The following is a 19,706-nucleotide window of genomic DNA, read 5'->3' as shown; positions in this document are numbered from 1 at the left end:
GGGGACCACTCATCAGTCCAGAGTTCCCACGGGGCGCTCTAGTGGCCTCCGATCAGTGGGTTTGGAAGTCTGGGCAAGAAGCCCAGCTATGAGTCCACCCTTTGCCAGAAGAGCCTTCCTTTCTGCCCAGGCGAGGGAGGGTGGCGACCTGGCTTCAATGTCAGGAACAGCCCTGAGGGTGGACGGGAATGACAGATGTCCTGATGATGGTGGCAGTGAGGACAATGATGACGTACCTGTCAGGAGCTGTTCGAAGCACTTATTTAATCCTCACAACCACCTCATGAGATTGAGTCTCGTAGGTTTTACCCTAGTCATTATCCAAGTGATCTTAAAGCCATTTTCCAGGGCAATATGCTCCCACAGAAGCTCCCGCCCTGTGTGGCCTTGGGCAGGTCCCTTCGCCTGTCAGCCAGACATCAGCCCTGATGAGACCAGCGTTGTAAGACCAACAATGCAGCCGTGCTTTGAAGAGGCTGTGGGTATTAACCAGGCTTAGCTGTTATTCCTCCCATCCTCAGCTGGCCTGGCCTGCCTGCAGACGCCAGGGCCCGCCAGCCTTCTCCAGGGAGGGAGCCTGATTCTTCCATTTGTGCATTGTCCTCTCTGCATCTGTTTTTCCTCACTTACCACCCACCATTTTGTACAGCCCGAGGAGGGCCTGGCCAGTGTGGACAAGGGTCCCAGCACTGATTCTGCCCCTCACCAGCCACGTGACCTCAGGCAAGTTGCTTCTCCTCTCTGCCTCATCTGGAAAACAAGGGGGTCAGGACTGAACTACCCCTTTGAGCACTAACATCCTAATGTCCTGTGATCAAAGGCCAGGGGAAGGGCTGGAGGACCCAGACGGGAAAGCTCAGCCCCAGCTCAGCTTCCCATGTTAATGGCTTTGCCGAAAAGGAGGCCCCTGGCCATGGAAGCTGCTTTATCAAAATGTGTTCCAGCTCACTTAGATTACACCTCACTCCGCTGAACTTCAAAAGGGGCACAAGGGCTCCTCTGCAGACAATTGCCGGCGGAACGTCAACACGGCCAGTCAGGCTTGAAGGGGTCACCTCACTGGGCAGCTGGGCAGGCTTTTACGGACCCTAGATGGGAGAAAGAAAAAGGAGGCAGGCTGAAGCCTCACGTGGTTGAGGCTTTATGGTTTTCTCATGGTTATCGTCTTCCCCTGGTGTCCAAATCTCAGATCCAAAGAGAGAGTCCTGATGGGCCAGAAAGACAGGCAGCCTCTGAGAGAATGAAATATAATCTGAGGAGCTGCAGGCCTCATGCTTAGAGGGAGGGAACAAAGCAAATTTGTGAGAGTGACAGCTTATGGGTGACGCCCGTTAGCAGCTTTGTGTGTGGACAGGGGACATGGGTATTAGTTGATGATAAAAGTTAGTCATGTGATGCAGCTTCCAGAGAAACGAAAGCCTTGGTGCTGCATTTAGAAGTTGAAGAAAAGCAAGAATATTGTTACCATTTATAAGTGCTAAGAGTGCTAGACACTGGACCTAGCCAGTTACATGGGTTACCGCATCTGATCCTCACAATACCCAATGAAGTAAATACGATCATGATCTCTCTATATTTCCAGTGAGCGAACTGAAGTGCACAGAGGTTAAGTGACTTGCCCATGGCCACACAGCAGATAAAAGGCAGAGGTGGGCTTCAACCTTGGGTCCCTCCACCTATGTTGCCGCCAAAACAACATCACGTGAGGAACAATCCAAAGAGCAGCGGTTGTTGAGTCTTCAACTGTTTTCAAGGATGTGAGGGAGAAGGGGGATCAGACGTGCCCTGCATTGGGGCAGTGGGAGGAACTAAGACTGAAGGGTGAGCAGAAACCTTCTTCCACTCAATGCAAAAAAGACATTTTCAGGGCTTCCCTGGTGGCGCAGTGGTTGAGAGTCCGCCTGCCGATGCAGAGGACATGGGTTCGTGCCCCGCTCCGGGAGGATCCCACATGCTGCGGAGAGGCTGGGCCCGTGAGCCATGGCCGCTGAGCCTGCGCGTCCGGAGCCTGTGCTCCGCAACGGGAGAGGCCACAACACTGAGAGGCCCGCGTACAGCAAAAAAAAAAAAAAAGGCATTTTCAGCAGCCAGTTGTCTGGAGACAGCAGGCAACGTCAGGACTAGTGACTTTCTTTGATATTGGGGGTGTTTACGCATAACCACCTGGCAGGGAGGCAAGCCAGTGGATTCAGTAGGTGGTTGAATGAAGGCCCTGCTACTAACCCTGAGATTTTGGCAGATTCAAGGGCTGAGGGGCTGGGTTAAGCAGACACACCTTGGTCTCTGGTGTCTAAAAAGTCACATCACATAAAGGATTTCTTCAGGTGTTACTGGAGCTACCCCATAGTGGGTGACCTCAGGCTAAGCTGAGAACGAACCTGGCTTGAAAGAACACTCACCTCAAGGTCAGGAGACCTGGTCTTTTGACTTCAACTTTTAGCTCTGTGCCCTTGGGCAAGTCACTTGACCTTCTGGCCCTTGGTTTCTTCACCGGTGAAAATGAGCTTGGATCGGATCAGTTCTGTGGTCCTGAGACATAAAAAGATGTTACAGGTGAACTTGGGACGACACAAACCCTCTGTGTTGTAGTGTTGGAGAAACAGAGCAGTAGAAGGGAGGCTGAGGATGACCCCATGGCAGCCTTCTGAGGAAAGGAGGTCCTCTTAATGGGATGAGCTAAGCGGTCCTGGCTTGGAGGTCAGGACTCGGGATCTGGGCTGGTGGCCAAAACTTGAAGTCAGCCCTTGCATTTTTATCATAGAGGAGGTGGGAGAAATGCACTCAGCAGACAAAACAAACACAGAAAGGTGAGTTGTTGGTGAAGGTGTGTGTTTTGTCTACTGAGCTCTTTCCTGCACAGAGACCCATCAGACAGGCTTGGGGAGGCCCTGGGGAGAGAGAGGAGGGGGCACAGGCATGCAGCTCCCAAAGCGCTGTCTGTGCTTTGCAGTTAATGCCCCGACAGTCTTTGTTATTGTGAATGAGGTAGAACTCCCCCAGTGTCTGCTTTTTGAACTGAGGAAAACCTGAGTTCGAATCCCAACTCTTGCCACTCACTAGCTGGGTGATTTGGGGCAATTCACTTAACTTAGGATGTCCATTTATGACTTGTTATCCAAATGGAGGCATTTTTGAGAATGGAGGGGAAAGCTATTATTAATTATGCTGGGACAACAGCATAAACCGAGACTATTTGGAGCAAAAATGGGACACCCTGCCTGCCTTCACCAAGGCCATTTCCACATTGAGAAAACGGCCACTGTGATACTCACATGCATGTGCTTCATGTGGCTGGGCTGAAGCTGCAGTGAACGGACACAGCATTTAGTGGGTGCTCAGGAAGAGAAGGCTCCATGCTGACCTTTCCATTTTCTCTCATTCTGTGTGTCTAAAAAAAGGCTCTGGGACGGGGCTAACTGGGGTCCCAGAGAAGCTGTGCCAGGGCCTTCTTCAAATCTGTGTGTGCTTTCCTGGAGGGCCGGTGCCCAAAGCCAGCTAGGACTTGGGCCTCCCTTTGGGATCTGTTTGCCTTTTCATCAACACAGACACACGGTTTTTCTTGGCTAGGCCCCTCTGCTCACAGCTCAGGGATTGTACCTTGAAGCATTCAGTCCCAAGTGATATGAATCAGGATCTACCAGGAAGTTTGTTTTCCAAGGCCTTAGTCAACATGTGGGTGTGGAAACACCAACCAATTTCAATGTAGAGTCAACTCCTTTTTTAATAGGGACTTTCACATTAGTCAGACTTTTCAAAACAACATAATGTTTTAACAAAATTCCATTTCCACCTTTCCATCACCAGCAGCAGTTGCTGAAGATATTTCTGTTCCAAACAGAGGCTTCCCCAACCCATGTCTTAGCTGGTTCCCTTACTATGTCAGAGCCTGGGCTATGATGTCACGTGCTGGGGGTGTGAAATCACCCTTACTAGGGCCTCAGTTTCCCCTTCTGGCTCTTCACGTGGACTCGGACTGCTTCGGCCAGTGTCTTCTTTTGCTTCGCTCTGATTCTTTGGTCTGTTGATTGCCTGGAATAGCAGCAATCCAGCTCACACCTTCCAAGATACCTCCCCCTCAAGCCCCGGCACAATCCCAGGAGTTCCCATATTTCAGTATGCGAGGCTCATAGCTCAGACTGCCGCTGAGGTACTGCCGTTGTGGTACCAGGATTTGGCATGAAATACTTTCAGCAGAGACTCATGGGTCCCAAACGTGGTCACCCTGAGCAGGCTCAGGCTTTCACCTTACCGAAACCTGAAGGTTGTCTGGGTACACACACACCTGGCATCTTCCCATGGCCCTGGGCCCCGTCAGTGTCTACTTTGATCCCTTTCGTCCTGGCTCCAACATTCCCAGGGCCTGTCCTGTGTCACATCCCCATGCAGCTCTCTTTGCTGATTTGGCAAATTAGGCAAAGTCCGAGAACTCCTCAACCTGTTGGTTGTGTACTCCAGAGCTCTACTAAGTGTAACACTCAGTATTTCACTTCACGAGCAATGCTCTAGCTTGTGTTCAGAACTTGGGCCTCATGTAAGTAGCCGAGTAACCCCTGTGTGCCTCAATTTTGTCACTTGTAGAATGGGGATTATAACAGTAGCTCCTCCCTCACTGGATTGGTGTGAGAGCTCAGTGAGCTCATGAGTATAAAGTGCTCAGAGCCTGACATTTAGCAAGTGCTCCATTGCCATTGGCCATTGTTACGATAAATCTTCACCACCACCCTATGAGAGGGGGACTCTGTTTATCCCCATGGGCAGATGAGGAACTGAGATTTGGAAAGGTTAAGTAAGTTTCCCAAGCCGTGTGCTAGAAAGGCGGGCAATAAGCATGCTTTGGGAAGTCTGGGGCCCTTGCTCTCGGTGACATGAGAGTCCGGGTTAAATCCCAATTCAGTTGCTTTTGCATATATTTAGAGAGACCAATGTGTCAGGCCCTGTGCCAGGAGCCAGGGAGCCAGCAGGTAGCTCCACCCGGTGTTCAGCCCAACCCGTGCAGGCCAGCTCTGGACTAGGCACAGTTAATCTCCAGCCATCCCCCTTGGCTTCACCTGGCTCATTAAAACCAGACACATTAAGAGTTTACTTAGCATCTGCAGAGAGTGTCTTTCATCTTCAAAGGCTTCCCGAAGCACCAACCAATTAATCCTTACAACACCCTCATCTCAGGGACAAATATTTATCCTCACTTCATACCCAGGAAAACTAAGGCATTGAGAGGAGAACAGACGGGGTGGGAGGAGGAAGAGTGAGTGACAGAGCTAAGCAGAGAATTCCGGAGCCCCGGACCCTGCTGACTGCCCAGTCCATCTGGGGGCTGCAGGGAAATTCTTCCCATAATACTTTTTTTTTTTTTTTAAATGGAAGCAGAACCTTTTACAAGTTCAGAAGATTTAGATTTCTTTAATAGTAACCTCCAGGAAACACATTAAAAACACATTCTATCCGTTACAAATCTTAACGTCACCGGCCAGGGATGAGGGAATTAATGCCGGACCCAAAAATACATATAGTCAGCAACTCCAGGGCAAGGGCAGAGACGATTTATAGAGTGCAAGGTCTGGATGTCTGGAGCAGGCAGGCCGAGCTCAGCGGTGAAATTGAAACAGGGCTGTTTTCAGATGGGGCTGAGGTGGGGGGAGGCTGCTGAAGGCGGCTTTGGTTCAATCATTGCTCCCCATTTCTTCTCAATCAATATAAAAAAATTTTTTTAATGCTATAAAGCCCAGGTTCTGATCTGTCATGAGAAAACTGCTTTCAGTAACATAAGTTCCTGTTAAGGGCCCTTTAAAAGAACCAACTCCTCCCCCTCCTCCCTCCCCCTGCCCACCAAGTGCCCCCACCAGAACAATCCCAACCCTTATCATCTCCCATGTCTACCTGGGTCAAACAAAGGGGGAATCCAAGCAGTGGTGCAGCTGGAGAATCTATGCAATGAAGACAAAACGTGTGTATAATTAATGTGGTTTTACTTCTCTTAGCAGAGGGTATTTTTCTTTACCTTTATATTGTAAAATACAATACAGTTATAGAAAACCACACCAAAAAAAGGTGTAGCTTAGTAAACTAGGATAAGGGAAACAGCGCAGGTCTTTTATTAAATTGTTTTCATTTTTGGACTCAGCACTCCATTTTGCCCAACTTGAATCTAACACAACCTTGGAAAAGTTTTGAACCTCAGGGGTATTATTGCACTCATTTTAGGAAGGACAGCGACCTAAAGAGCTATGTAGAGCACGCAGCTGTTAGTTTAGGGCCGCCACGTTCCCAGCCACGTGCTTGCTGCTCAGAGAAAGGGTGTTAAAGGACTCAGTGAGCACTAGGAGCTGAAGACCACAGCAGCGATGGACTTGGGTCCCCAGCGTGTTCCCACTGCCCGCCTCTCTTGTCGAAAACCACACAGCATCGCCTAGGGCTGAGCGAGTTAATGGGCAGGTCTCTGTGCCCTTTTCTCCTGGAGGAAAGGATGAGAAGGCATTGCATCACGCCCCCTCCCTTTACAGGGGAGGAAACTGAGGCCACAGGTCTGATCTGAGGTCAGTAGTAGCAGAGCCAGGACCGAGAGCTGGGTTGGAAGACTCCCTGTCTGGTGCTCCTCCGCCCCATGCCTGTGCTGCTTTTTCCGTGATACACCTTGTTGGGCCAATAGCTACTTGTCAGGAACTGGTAACCAGCACTTTTCTAACCAGCCTGAGTACTCAGTAGGATGACTGACCACCCCAGTTTGCCCGGGGTTGGGGGTGGGGATTCCAGTGCTAACCCTGGGACAGTCCCAGGCACACGGGGCCAGCTGGTCACCCTGTGGGCTGTGTCCATGTCACTGGCACCCAATCACCCTGACTAGTTGGTGGGCACTCAACCTGTGGGGGCGAATCAAAAGTTAGGAGGATGGGGTTTCTTATGCCAAATGAGTTGAGTTGGAGTACAATTATCCCAATTATTGAGATTTTTAAACAGTTACTGAAGGAAACGTAGGGGTTTGTCCTGAATTACAATAGCTAACACTTTGAGCATGCTTTATAACTTTAATGCACTTTCACACTCCAAATCTTAATTATTTGGGCCCTTCAGGCAAGGATGTCTGATTAAAATCATTTTTATGAAGTAGGAGACTGAGCTGGCCCAGCGACCTAGGCTGGCACACCTAGCTGTGAATGATGGAGCTCAAAAGGCACTACCCCCTTCTCTGAGCCTTGGCTGATGCTCTTCACCACTCCCTCTCTGGTCAGGAACCCTGGCTGGAGGCCAGATCTTGAGTTCTCTCTCTATTTAATTGTTGGGAAGCAGGAAGCCAGAAACTGGGGGTTTCTAAATTCAATTCCAAGGATCTTGGATTAACACCAAAATAATTCCCCTACTGTAGGCTTGCTATTGGAAAAGAACCTTAGTGGGGCCAAAGAAGGAGCTTGGTTTGATCAAGCGAAGCTATTTGTTTACCTTTACCCTCCACTGAAAGCCGAGTTCCAGTATTAAGGCTCTCCCTCTCCAAATGCCATTCAAACAGCCCCTAGCCACGGACACCGCTTTCCACTCACGCTGGAGCAGGAGACTCTACACTTCTGAAATTAGAGCTGGAGGTGAAGTGCTTAGCTGAGCTTTGTCTTTCAATGCCTTTCTTCTCTCTGGGGTTTTAACTGCTTTTTCTGGCCTCAGGGAATCCCTTGGAAGTTAATAAAACTTACTACATCAAAGGGCTCTACAACCATTACTCTATTAAAACCGCACAGCACTCCTGCAGCAGGTAAGCATTATTAACCCCATTTTACAGATGGGGAAACTGAGGTTAATTGGTTTGCCTCCAGCTACTGAGGAAATGAGTGTCCCAGCTGGCTTGAGAACTGGGTGGTTTGTTCAGATAACCCAGGGGTGGTTGTTTCTGCTGAAATCCGTTTTTCAAAGCACCTTGACTGGATTTTTCCTTTTCCTTCACGAAAACTGATTCCTCACTGGCTGCACTGAGGATGAGGAACTTCTCCAAAGCTGGCTAGTCCGAAAGCAACAGCTCCTGCCTTCCACCAGGAGAGGTGCCATAAAAATAGATGAAAGCTAAGAGTTCAGTGCAGTAATTTAGGAAACAATTTGGGCCTTTCAGAAATTAATGTTATTTAAAGATGCAGATTCATCCACCCCAGGGGCCTCCTGGGAGTGCTTCCCGAACCATCTGGTTCAATCAGCTCATTTTCTTTCCCCTGATCCTCCTGGCTCTCGTGTGTGTATGTACAGCGAAAGTTCCTGGGGAACTCGCCGCATGAATAAAAAGCAAAGACCTTTCTCTTTCACCAGCCACCTCTCCTCTTTTCCAAACAGCCTTAAATTCCGAATCCTGTTTATTCTCAGTGGGGGTATAAAATTCATGTTCCAACAGACAATGAGGAGATCTGTGGAGGCCTCCACCCCAGGGCTCATGTCCTCTCAGTTTGGGTCCAGCCAAGATGGTTGGGGTGTCTTTACCCCATTCTCTGAGAAGACCTACAAAACCTGGTAGTGTTTGGGAATAAATTTGCCCAGGCCTGCTGAAGGAAGAAGCCAAAAAAAGTTTTCTTTGTGGGGAGTGGCATGTCTGGTTAAAGCTATCCATGAACCACAGGGAAGATTTCAAAGGCTCAGGTAAGTGTTTTCAAAAGGAGGGTTTCAGCACAGTCCCAACTGCATGAGTCCCCGCTTCTTGCTGTTCGAGTCCAATTATAATCCACAAAGGCAGGATGCAGTGTTTACATAAATAATTACCAGATTTCGGATAGCCAGACGTGTTGCAGCACACAGAAGTCAAGCCCATAAATTACATTTGGGGAATTAAGGGTCAGATTGATTTTATCTCTCTAAATCCGGCCAGATTCCGGCAAGCTAAAGGCACATCCGGTTGACTGAGCCTTGGGAGGCATGGGCCCCAGAAACTAGTGATTCTGAGGATGGCGCTACCCGTTCCCCCCAACACCTCCCTTTTCTGCTTCTCCCTGCTCCAGTTTGCTGGCTGGCTCTGAGAGCTAGGGGGTGGCAGAAAGAACTGTCCCAACTTGCTTCTTTGCCCAACCTGCAAGGGAGGAAGGCAGGAGAGGGGTGTAGGCATCTCACTTCTATCCTCTTTTTCCTCCTGGACCACACAGGATCTCAGGTCTGAAATAACAGCAACGATGTAGGAGTAGTGATAGGAAACATCAAAGCAATGAGAGTTATAGAACGGGGCTTCTGCTGGAGATTTCCCTCCTGCACAGGCCAAACCTCTGTGTTTTCATTCATTCAACAGAAGTGCATTCAGCACCTACTGTATCCCCCAGTGCCATGCACAGTGCAGTGGTGGAGGGCTCATGCTCTGGAGCCACAACGCTTGATTTGAATCCTGGCTCTGCCGGCCACCGCGGGTAAGTGACCTAACCCTCCTGGCCTCAGCTTGTTTATCTAGAAAGTGACATAATGATAGCACCACTCCCTAAGAGTGAGGTGAGGGTTAATTAAATCATTCATAAAGAGCTCTTTGAACAGGCCTGGCACATAGTATGTTGGTTATTGCTATTATTATTATTATTATGACTCTGCTAAGCACATGTGAGCCTCTGTTCTGAAAGTGGTTACAAGCTGGTTGAGACAGAATTCCCACATAAACACAAAGGGTATGACAATGCAGTATTGCTGATTAGGTACCAAGTGAATGGAAAAGACAATTAAGTTCTAGGGAGCAGGCCGAAGGGCGAGATCGCTGCGGTGGAAGAAGGCATCACAGAAGAAGGAAGGCTTAAGCTGTGCTTGAAGGATGTGCAAGATTTGGCTGGGCCACAGAGGGAATAACAGATGTAGGGAGAGCTTGAGGCGGGGGCTGGGGGTAGAGCCCCAAGAATCCACAAGACTTAAGCTAGAAGTTAGACTGTTATGCAAGTCTGATGCTTCTAAGAGTATAAGCCAAACCTCTTCAATTAAGATTTCCAAATCCAAATGTCAGCCTGTCTTACAGAGAAAGAAATATTGATTTGTGTTAACTTCATCTGACAAAACAATGTTACAAAGTGGGGCAACAGAGTGCATTGTGAAGAGACCAGAAGAGGCATGGATAAATAGAGCCTCAATTTATATAATATGGGGGGTTAGGTATATTGATAGAGATGTCACTGAAACAAAGTAATATTGTTTGGTGAATTAGGAGGTATTCTACCCAAAAAGTGTTCTATTCATTCAATCCTTTAAATATCGAGTGCTTACTATGTGCCAAGCATTCAGGGAGACTCTGGTAGTGACAATAAATATCGTTTTTATCATTGACTAAGTGTGTATTCTTAATTCCTGGCCAGAAGGACAGCTCCTCTTTCCCACTGAGACACAAGGAGGAATGTGAGCACAGAGGCTCGGACAGTCACCAGAGTAGTGGCGCTTCCGTGATCATTTTGATGAGAGTTGTCACTTCTGTACAAGTATACAGGGAGTGAACTCTTGTGTTCTCCCAGATTTCCACTCCTACCTCTAGGTGCCTCATTTTGCACCTGATATAAAAGTGCAAAATATATTTCACAAGTAATAGGGGAATTTGATTTATTCACTGTTTTAATCTTTCATGCTACATGTCTTAAATGTCAGTCCCTTTTTTGTAACTTTAAGGTTATAAACAGAATATAACATTTTTACTTCATTTAAAAAGTAAATATATGTTCACTAGAAAAAATTAAAAGCATACATAAAGGTAGCCAGATTATTCTTTTATTTTCCAATTTCATTTCCCAAAGCAGATAGTGGGCATACAAGATAACTGGTAAGTTAAAGCTGTAGCTACTTTGTTTTCAAATGTTCTGGCCCAGTGCTGTCCAGTAGAAGGATCGTGTGAGCCACATGTAATTTAAAATTTTCTAGTAGCCACATTTAAAAAGATAAAAAGAAACAAATGAAGTTAATTTTGGTAATTTATGTAATATATCTAAAATAACAATATAAAAATTGGGTTCTTACATTCTTTTTTTCATACTAAGTCCCCCAAATCTGGCAAGTTTTCCATTTATAGCACATCTCAGTTTGGACCAGCACATTCCAAGTGCTCAATAACTACATGCCAGCAAGTGCAATTCTAGGATAACCATTTACAAAGTGAAATGCTTTATAAAAGACAGCTGAAATAAATCTTAGTGAAATTATAGGTAGCAAATGTGAAATGTGGAAATTAAAGGAATGCAATTAATGTCCAGATTTTTTTTTTTTTTGCTTTGAGGTTTATGGTATTTATATCTTAACACAGCCTGCCTTTAATTGATATTATACCACTTCACATATAGTTTAAGAACCTTACTATAGAATATGTCTATTTCCCCCCTCTTGGTCTTTAAGCTTTTATTGTCACACGTTTTACTTACACGTGTGAAATAAACCACACAATACATCATAATTTTTGTTTAAGCAGTCAGTTATCTTTTTTTTTTTTTTTTTGCAGTACGCGGGCCTCTCAGTGTTGTGGCCTCTCCCGTTGCAGAGCACAGGCTCCGGACGCGCAGGCTCAGCGGCCATGGCTCACGGGCCTAGCCGCTCCACGGCATGTGGGATCTTCCCGGACTGGGGCACGAACCCGTGTCCCCTGCATCGGCAGGCGGAATGTCCAGAAATTTTAATGTCCTTTTCCTAAGAGGGTAGAAAGCATTAATTATAGTTTGTTGTTTTTTATGTGAAAGAATTTTAAGTTATAATATAAACTATTTTGGTTATTTAAATAAATAAATAAATAAATAAGGTTTTTGCTATTGATGTATTGACCTCATATTTTTCATTTTCTATAAGTTAGGAGACAATTTTAAATAAATAGATAAAAGCAGGTACATGTGAAGCAAGCATTTCAAAAATGTTTCTGTATAGCGTGTTTCTAAAAAAAATTTAAATCTGCCTCTGTGCAATTTCATAAATTAATTTGGTCTTCATTTGAGTAAGAATTACAATAATTTATTATTGAACATTTAAAAAATTAACCCAGTCATTGACAATTGAATTTCTGAAAAACTTTTGCTTGGATATCATTACTTTCAAAGATGAATTAATTCAAGAAGCATTCAGCGAATGAACCAACCATGTGCCCAACACTGTTCTACCTGCAGCAAAAGATAAGAAAGGATTTGAAGGGAAAGAAGGACTTTCACTTCCAGTCAAGGAGCAACAGGGACTGGATATACTCTCTTCCATGAAACAACCAAAAAGACAGACAAACAGACAAAATATATGAAACAATGGTTTTCAAACCATTTCAGGCAATGAAGGACAGTTACTGAGAGAGGAAAACAAACAAGGTAAGTAAGCCCTACAATTGCCCAAGCTTTCTGCCTTATGAGGGTTTCCAGGCTGTAGCACAGGGAGAGAAAACCCAGGCAGAGCTCAGCCAATTCTCTGAGTTGAAAATTCTTTTCCTGAGGACAGAGGTAAAAGTTTGGGGAGACCAAGGTGGCCAGAATTTGCAGGACAGAGTACCAAGAGCAAGAGCGCTGCAGAGGTCTGGAGATCTGCAGAAGGTCTCCCTCAAGTATTCAGCATGATTGACCCATGAGTTTGAGGAAACTATCCAAGGCAGGGGAAAGAAGATCTGAAAAGATTAGAGAAGATGAGAGGTGTTCACTCAGAGCTGGGAACAGTGTCTAATCACCACTAGGAAGACTGGAAAACTTCATAAATCATGGGGCATTGGGTAGAATACTCAAAAGGGTATTGCTTCAGTAATGGGGAATAATTAGCCCTATATTAAACATGGCTCTGGTCCTACCTGAAAATTCTCAAAATTAAGACCAAAAGGATCAAACTTTGTCCAAGTAATCTAGCTCCCATACAAATCTCAAGAATATTTGTAGAAATACCAAAATATTCAGCACCCAACAATGTAAAATTCACAATGTCTGGCATGTAAACAAAGATTATCAGACATGCAAAATGTGACCCATAATGAGGAGGAAAATAATCAAAACTGACCCAGAACAACACAGATACTATAATTAGCAGCTATTATAACTGTACTCCATTTGTTCAACAAGATGTATGTTAAAAAAAAGATTTAAACCAAACTTTTCAAGATGAAAATTACACAGTGAGATGAAAACCACACTGGTAAAGATTAGTAGCAGATTAGACATTGCAGAAGAAAATTTTAATGAACAGGAAGACATATGATAGAAACTATTCAAAATTAAGCATACAAGGGGAAAAAAAAGTTTAAAAACTGAAAAGAGCATCCATGCACTATTAGACAACTTCAAGCAGCCTAATATATATAATTGGAGTCCCTGAAAATGAGGCTGGAGGACAGAAAATTCACTTGAAGAAGTAATGACCAAAATTTTTCTAAATTTGATGAAAACTATAAAGTCACAGATCCAAGAAGCTCAATGAACCCCATGTACAATACAAAAAAACCTGAACGAGAACTACACCAATTCACATTTGATCCAAACTCTCAAAACCTGGGATAAAAAAGGGCATCGGGCTTCCCTGGTGGCGCAGTGGTTGAGAGTCCGCCTCCCGATGCAGGGGACACGGGTTCATGCCCCGGTCCGGGAAGATCCCACATGCCGTGGAGCGGCTAGGCCCGTGAGCCATGGCCGCTGAGCCTGCGCGTCCGGAGCCTGTGCTCCGCAACGGGAGAGGCCACAACACTGAGAGGCCCACGTACCGCAAAAAAAAAAAAAAGATAACTGACTGCTTAAACAAAAATTATGATGTATTGTGTGGTTTATTTCACACGTGTAAGTAAAATGTGTGACAATAAAAGCTTAAAGACCAAGAGGGGGGAAATAGACATATTCTATAGTAAGGTTCTTAAACTATATGTGAAGTGGTATAATATCAGTTAAAGGCAGGCTGTGTTAATATATAAATACCATAAACCTCAAAGCAACCACTAAAATAACAAAACAAAGAATTATAGCTACTAAGCCAACAAAGGAAATAAAATGGAATCATAAAAAATACTCAATCCAAAAGAACACATAAAAAGAGAAAAAAGGAAACAAAGAAAGAAATAAACAATGTAAAACAAATAGCAAAATGGTAGACAAACTTAACCATATCAATAATCACATTAAAAGTAAATGGTCTAACAAATGAACCTATCTATGAAACAGAAACTGAATCAGGGACATAGAGAATAGACTGGTGGTTGCCAAGAGGGAGGGGAGTGGGAGAGGGTTGGGTTGGGAGTTCAGGGTTAGCAGATGCAAACTATTATATATAGGATGGATAAACAACAAGGTCCTACTGTATAGCACAGGGAACTATATTCAATGTCCTGTGAAGAACCATAATGGAAAAGAATATGAAAAAGAATATATATAGGTATAACTGAGTCATTTTGCTGTACAGCAGTAATTAACACAACATTATAATTCAACTATACTTCAATAAAAAATAAATTAAAAAAAAAGGAAATGGTCTATACTGTATGATTTCACTTATATGAGGTAAATAGTGTAGCCAAACACATCAAACAGAAAGTAGAATGGTGGTTGCTGGGGGTTGGGGGAGGGAGAAATGAGGAGTTATTGTTTATGGGTGTAGAGTTTCAGTTTTGCAAGATGAAAAAGTCCTAGAGATTGTTTACACAACAATGTGAATATACTTAACACTACTAAACTGTATACTTAAAATGGTTAAGATGGTAATTTTTATGTATATTTTATCATAATTAAAACAAACCAAACCAAACAAAAAAATTCACATAATTCTTTGAGCTTACAAAAAAAATAAATGGTCTAAATGCTGTAATTAGAAGGCAGAGATTGTTAGATTAGATAAAAAAGCAAGATCAAATTATATGGTGCTTTTAAGAAATACACTTTATTTTTTCAGTTTTATATATATATATATATATATGTATATATGCACTCTTTGTTTTTTTTATATTCTTTTCCATTGTGGTTTATCATAGGATATTGAATATAGTTCTCTGTGCTACACAGTAGGACCTTTTTGTTTATCCATTTTATATATAAAAGCTTACATCTGCTAACCCCAACCTCCCACTGCATCCCTCCCCCAACCCTCTCCCCCTTGGCAACCAGAAGTCTGTTCTCTATGTCCGTGACTCTGTTTCTGTTTCATAGATAGGCTTATTTGTGTCATATTTTATATTCCCTGTATGTGGTATCATGGTATTTGTCTTTCTCTTTCTGACTTACTTCACTTAGTATGATAATCTCTAGTTGCATCCATGTTGCTGCAAATGGCATTATTTTGTTCATTTTTATGGCTGAGTAGTATTCCATCATGTATATGTACCACATCTTCTTTATCCATTCATCTGTCCATGGACATTTAGGTTGTTTCCATGTCTTGGCTATTGTGAATAGTGCTACTATGAATATAGGGGTGCATGTATCTTTTTGAATTATAGTTTTGACTGGATATATGCCCAGGAGTAGGATGGCTGGGTCATATGCTAATTTTATTTTTAGTTTTCTGAGGAACCTCCATACTGTTTTCCACAGTGGCTGCACCAACTTACATTCCCATCAGCAGTGTAGGAGGGTTCCCTTTTCTCCACATCATAAGAAATACACTTTAAATATAAAAACACAGATATGTCAGAAAGTAAAATGGTGTAAAAAGATATATCATGCTAACACTAATCAAAAGAAAAGATGGACCTGGGGATGTGATGTACATCACGGTGACCATACTTAATAATAATACTGTATTGTATATTTGAAAGTTGCTGAGAGAGTAGATCTTAAAAGTTCTCATCACAAGAAAGAAAATTTGTGATGAATGTTAACTAGACTTATTGTGGTGATCATTTTGCAATATATATGTATATCAAATCAAAATGTTGTACACCTGAAACTAATATAATGTTATATGTCAATTATATCTCAAGAAAGACGGCTATGTCTTGGAAAGATGTCTATGATATATTATTAGATTAAAAATAGTTATGAAACAAACAAAGAAACATGTAGTGGCTATATTAACGTCAAGCAAAGTAAATTTCAGAGCAAAGAATGTTTCCAGGTATAAAGAAGATCATTTTATAATCATAAAGTGGGCAATTCATCAAGATGACTTAATTCTAAAAGTTTATGCACCTAATAACAGAGCTTCAAAATATGTGAAGCAAAAACTGGTAGAACTGCAAGGAGAAATAGACAAATCACAATTATAATAGGAGATTTCAATGCTCTCTCTAATTAATTGATATACAAGTAGGGAGAAAATAATCAAGGGTATAGAAGACAAACACCATCAATCAACTTGACCTAACTGACATTTATAGAACACTCTATCCAACAGCAGCAGAATGTACATTATTTTCAAATGCACATGGAACATTTACCAAAATAGGTCATATTCTGGATTACAAAGTAAGTCTCAATAAACTTTAAAAATTCAAGTCATAAAAAATTTGTCCTCTCATCACAATAGAATTAAATTAGAAGTTAATAACAGAAAGATTCTTGGAAAAATCTCCAAATATTTTGGGAACTTGATAACTAACACACTTCTAAATAACCAAGGGTCAAATAAAAAATACAAAAGGGAAACTAGAATGTATTTTGAATGGAATGAAAATGAAAACCCAACATATCAAAATTTGTGGGCTGCTACTAATTTGGTACTAAAAAGGTCTCAAATCAATCATCTCAGCTTCCACCTTAAGGAACTAGAAAAAGAAGAGCAAATGAAACCCAAAATAAGCAGAAGAAAGGAAATAGTAAAGATCAGAGCAGAAATTAGTGAAATAAAATACAGCAAAACAATGAAGAAAAATGAAGCCAGAAGGTAGTTCTTTGAGAAGATCAATAATATTGATAAATATTTAGCCATGTTAGATCAGGAAAAGAGAGAGGAGACACGAATTACCAATATCAGTAATGAGAGAGGTGACCTCACTACAGATTTTACAGGTAAAAAAAGATAATAAGGGAATATTATGAACAACTTTGCCTATGTCAACAATGAACAATAAATTAGACAACTTATATGCAACAGACAAATTCCTAAGACAAACTACCAAAACTCACTTAATGAGAATAGGTAACCTGAATAGCCCAGTATCTTTTTAAAAAATATTTATTTATTTATTTTTGGCTGTGTTGGGTCTTCGTTGCTGCATGTGGGCTTTCTCTAGTTGTGGTGGCAGGGGCTACTCTTCGTTGTGGTGTGTGGGCTTCTCATTGCAGTGGCTTCTCTTGTTGTGGAGCATGGGCTCTAGGAGCGTGGGCTTAGGTAGTTGTGGCTCATGGGCTCAGTAGTTGTGGCTTGCGGGCTCTAGAGTGCAGGCTCAGTAGTTGTGGCACACGGGCTTAGTTGCTCTGCGGCATGTGGGATCTTCCTGGACCAGGGCTCGAACCTGTGTCCCCTGCGTTGGCAGGCAGATTCTTAACCACTGCGCCACCAGGGAGGTCCCCAGTGTCTGTTAAAGAAATTGAATTTGCAACTTAAAACCTTCCCCCAAAGAAAACTCCAGGCCTAGATGGCTTCACTGGTAAATTCTGCAAATATTTAAAGGAGAAAAAATACCAATTATATACAAACTCAGAAAACTGAAGAGGAGAAAAACTTCCCAAGTCATTCTGAAGCCAGTATTACCCTGATACTAAAACCATACAAACAAATTTATAAGAAAATAAAACTACAGACCAATATTCCTTGTGAACGTGGATGCAAAATTTCCAAACAAGATTTTAGCAAATAAGATCAATATATAAAGAGACAAAATACATCATGACCAAGTGAGATTTATTCCGGGAAGGCAAGGTTGACAACATTTGAAAATCAATATAATTCATGTTATTAACAAAGTAAGAAAGAACATACGATCATCTTAATAGATACAGAAAACAAATTTGACAAAAAAACAGCATCCATTCCACATTAAAAACTCTAAGCAAACTAGGAAATTCCTCAACCTCATAAAAAGCATCTGTGAAAAACCTACAGCTAACATCATACTTAATGGTGAAACTTAATGCTTTCCCTCCAAGATGAGGAGCAAGACAGGGATACCTCCTCTCACCACTTCTATTCAACATTGTACTAAAGGTTTTAGCCAGTGCAATAAGGCAAGAAAAAAACAGGCATCCATATTGGAAAGGAAGAAGTAAAACTCTTTATTCAAGACAACATGACAGCAAAAGCATGATCCATATAGAAATATTGATCAACCAGACTTAATGAAAATGAAAATTTCTGCTATATGAAAGACACTATTAGGAGAATGAAAGTCACAGAGTGGGAGAAAAATATTTGCAAAGCATATAACTGATAAAGGAGTTGTATGTGGAATATGTAAAGAACTCTTACAACTCAACAATAAGAAAACAACCCAATTTTTACAGTAAGCAAGAGATGTGAACAGACACTTCACCAGGGGAGGAATCTAAATGACAAATAAGCACCAAAAAAGATGCTCAGCATTGTTAGTCATCAAGAAGATGCAAATTAAAATGACAGTGAGAAACCACTACACCCTTATCAGAATGGCTTAACAGGAAAAAAAAAAAAAAAGAAAGAAAGAAAAGAAAAGATTGACAATACCAAGTATTAGTAAGGATGTGGAACAACTGAAACTTTTGTATACTGCTGGTAGAAATGTAAAATGAGACAACCACTTGGGAGAAATGTTTGGCAGTTTCATATAAAATTAAACAAACTTACCATATTATCTAGCAATTCCATTCCTAGGTATTTACCCAAGAAAAATTAAAACATATGTCCACAAAAAGGCACTAGAATATTTATAGGAGCTTTGTTCACAAAGTCAAGAGCTAGAAATAACCCAAGTATCCACCAACAGATACATGGATAAAAAACTGTAGTATATTCATAGAATGGACTAATACTCTATAATAAAAAGGAAAAAACTGATAAATGCCACAAAAATGGATGAATCACACAGACATTATGCTGAGTCATAGATGTTAGACACAAAAGACTACTGTTAAGGACTGAATTGTGTCCCCAGATTCATATGTTGAAGCCCTAACCAATATGACTTTATTTGGAGACAGGGCCTTTAAAGAGGTAATTAAGGTTAAATGAGGTCATAAGGGTGGTGGGGCCCTAATCTAATAGGACTGGTGTCCTTATAAAAAGAGGAAGGGACACCAGGGATGTGCCCACACAGAGAAAGGCCATGTAAGGACACAGAGAGAGGCCATGTAGGGACACAGAGAGAAGGAGGTCATCTGTCAAAGAGAAAGAGGGTTTAGGAGAAACCAAACCTGTCGACACTTTGATCTTGGTCTTCCAGCCTCTAGAACTGTGAGAAAATAAATTCTGTTGTTTTATCCTCCCAGTCTGCAGTATTTTACTAGCTGACTAATATAACTGTATACTGTGTAACTCCATTTATATGAAGTTTCAGAACAGGTAAAACTAATCTATAGTGACAGAAAGCAGATCCATGGTTGCCTGGGGACTGGGATAAGGAGATGGGTATTGACTGCAGATGGGCACAAGGAAACTTCTGGGTATGAGGGAGGTATTCTATTTAACTGTGGTGGTGGTGGTGGTTCCCTGGTATATATATTTGTCAAAACTCATCAAAATGTATGCTTAAAATTGGTGAATTTTATTCATGGAAATGATACCTCAATAAAGTTGATTTTAAAAAGAAACAAAATATTATGTAAAAAGTATAGACAAGAATTCTGGATTGCAGTGTAAGAGAGCCATGAAGTCTACCAATGCTTCATGTCTTTCATTTTGTAAGTTTGGATTTTTAGAGAGGTGTGTCCCCAGCAAAGGAAGCTGTGGGTAGTTTCAGCCCT

The sequence above is a fragment of the Hyperoodon ampullatus genome (assembly GCF_949752795.1).
Source record: "Hyperoodon ampullatus genome assembly, chromosome: 10".
NCBI classification, from domain to species: Eukaryota; Metazoa; Chordata; class Mammalia; order Artiodactyla; family Ziphiidae; genus Hyperoodon; species Hyperoodon ampullatus.
The sequence above is the reverse complement of the archived record's forward strand: the minus strand, read 5'-3'. Positions refer to the sequence as shown.